General features: G+C 30.3%; 1 protein-coding gene across 5 annotated transcripts in view; it reads right to left on the reverse strand.

Annotated features, from left to right (window-relative positions):
- LOC107673618 (probable E3 ubiquitin-protein ligase XERICO) overlaps positions 1 to 2,851 on the reverse strand; it is a 9,099-nt gene that overhangs the window by 4,891 nt on the left and 1,357 nt on the right. The window lies entirely within an intron of this gene.

Below are 2,851 nucleotides of genomic sequence, written 5' to 3' on the forward strand. Positions count from 1 at the left end.
TTTCAGACCGATGAGCTTTGTAAAAATCGACGCGTTTCAGAAAGGCGGGGCATAGAGGAGAAACAATAATGTACAGTATGTGGAAAATAATGTGTTTTTTGAACCTTAAACCGCTTAAACACATTTCATTACACCAAATACACAAAATAATGTTCTTTTTAGCAGCATCATATGACCCCTTTAGTGATTATTGATTGTTTGTACATTTTGAAGTATAGTACATATTTTATATTGAGCTGAATGTCATAAATGGGTTAGCAGTAATGATTTCCTATGATAAAGTTAGTATTGTAAGGCTTAATATAAATACCCATATAAGAAACTTTTTGTACATAATTGCATTAAATAGACATAATAGTCTGTAAGCTCTGCCATGGCAAGGGTCAAAATAGGTTAATTATTCTTGAGCACCCCATAATGACTTGTGTAAGCGTTTCACTTGAAGTCAAGCTAATCATAGGAGCTTCACCTATTAACCTTGACATATTGCCGCTTGGGCTGGATTACACTGTTTACAAATAGCTACATTATTTTCCCCAAGACATACTGAGCATGTATGCATTGCCAAAACTAGTTTCCTGACCTAATGCAACATAGTTCAAATATGCACTTATCTGCTGCTTGCAGAAAATACACATCTGAAAAAAAAAAGAAAATGAGCAGAGAATTGCCAGAGAAAAACAACCTGAGAAAAAGTATAAACTTATTTAACACACCACTATGCCACTATGGAATGCTAAAAATCAGTTATCCACATAAATAGGTACGCAAGTAAGTAAGTAAATAAATGAATGAATGATTAAATTCCCACAGAGATTTCCATTTTCTGCTCCACTTTAGTCAGATTCTGTGCATGTAAAATCATGCAAAGCCACCTTAGCTTGTGACTTTTTGAATAGCACTCTTTACGTTAATCACATTACAGTCAGCTCTGAGCATAATGAATAATAAGACTGAAGCAACAAAACAAATAGATACTGTGACATATAAAGCAAGTGGTAAATGTGCATAAGAATTTTGATGATTTTAATGTTCATTTTTTTAAGAGACAGCTGCTTTCTAGTCAACATATTATCACTGTAATTCATTTAATCTTCTTTGCATACCAACTGTAGATGTATGTATAGTAAATTAATTATATGTAATTAAGTGTTACACGCAGTTCGCTTTAAATAATCCCACTTTACACACACACACACACACACACACACACATTGGGTTTCCATGCTTCATAGACATAATGATTTTTATACTGTACAAACTGTGTTTTCTATCCCGTTACCCAACCCCTAAACCTCTCATACAAAACTTTCTGTTATTTTATATTTAAAAAAAAAAAAAAGAAAAAAAAAAAAAGTATGATTTATAATCTTGTTTGTTGTCCACATAGGGTCAAAAATTACTGGCATTACTATCTTTGTGGGGGCATTTGGTCCCCATAATGTAGGGAATAATGTCAGGCACACACACACACACACACACACACACAGACACACACACACACAGTTGATAATAACCTAAGGTAGAATCAGTAAAAAGTATGACATGACAAATCATACTTAGCACAAAGTGCAGGAGAATAACAGTCAGCCTCAAATTTCCTGAAAAAAGTTACTGAATTTTTTGTTTATTATTAAAGTTTATTTGACTTTTTATGTAAATTGGGATTATCTAAAGCTAACTGCTTGAAAATGGAATGCATGAAGAATATTCAACTTAAATAATCAGTTCTGATTTAAATCTACAGGCTCACCTGCAATATATTGTTTTTTTATATAATACATTGTTGTATTGTTGCTTGTATATAATATGATTTTTTTTTTTTGTTTAAAATTAGCAGTAACCAAGCATCCATCACACTTTTTTTTGGACATTCTTCTCTCTTGTCTTTCTGCTATAAACAGTCCTGATTATGTGGAGCATGTGTACAGTGTGTATGCATATAAGGGGGTTGTGAGGTGTGAGAAAGAGCATGTGAAGCACTGATATGTGGGGGAAGAGAACAAATTGCCGCTGGGTCACTACCGCTAATCAGAGCACACTTTCCTGTTTTTATAGAGATTCTCTTCCAAAACCCATTATGCAATGCGTTACCCAGCTTTGCAAGATCAGCTCAGGCTGAATATCAGACACAGCAAAAATCATGCCTTAAGACATAAACACACAGTAATAGACCCCTGCTGGACTTCTAGACTGGACATTGTCGATGGATTATAGCTGGCTCCCAGATGCATTAAAGAAATATGGTGTAAGGCTGTGCTTTTACCACAGTAAAATATGTTCTTATTGATAAATTCCTCTTTCTTATGGTAAAATATCTTACTCCTTTTATAAAATGGCAGCAACAGTACTATAATAAAAGACACCAATGCTTAATAAACAGTTGAATCTATTGTTAATAATTATGAAAATTATTAATTTAATTTCTTTATACTTTATATTCTTTATTTTTAATTAAGTTATTAAAAATAAATAAGTTTAAGTTGTTTAAAAAATAAATATTAAGTTAATTCTAATTTATTATTTTATACAATATAAAATTATTTTAATTATTATAAATAATATAAAATTACTATTTTATATTTATATTAATTTTGTATGTAATTTGATTACATAGTCAATATACTACGGTTATGATAATTTATGAATATTATATTACATTTATTACATATTTTACAGCTTAATTATTATATATTTATAAAATAAAATAAAATAAAATAAAACAAAACAATATTTCTACCAAATGACATAGTTCATTGGTTCTTTTTACAATTATTTTGATCATGGCTCATCATGTCAGATTTTTAAGTTTAATAATGAGATGTTTATATATAGTTATATATTATACATT

Source organism: Sinocyclocheilus anshuiensis, unplaced genomic scaffold, assembly GCF_001515605.1.
Source record: "Sinocyclocheilus anshuiensis isolate Anshui unplaced genomic scaffold, SAMN03320099.WGS_v1.1 scaffold44, whole genome shotgun sequence".
Lineage (NCBI taxonomy): Eukaryota > Metazoa > Chordata > Actinopteri > Cypriniformes > Cyprinidae > Sinocyclocheilus > Sinocyclocheilus anshuiensis.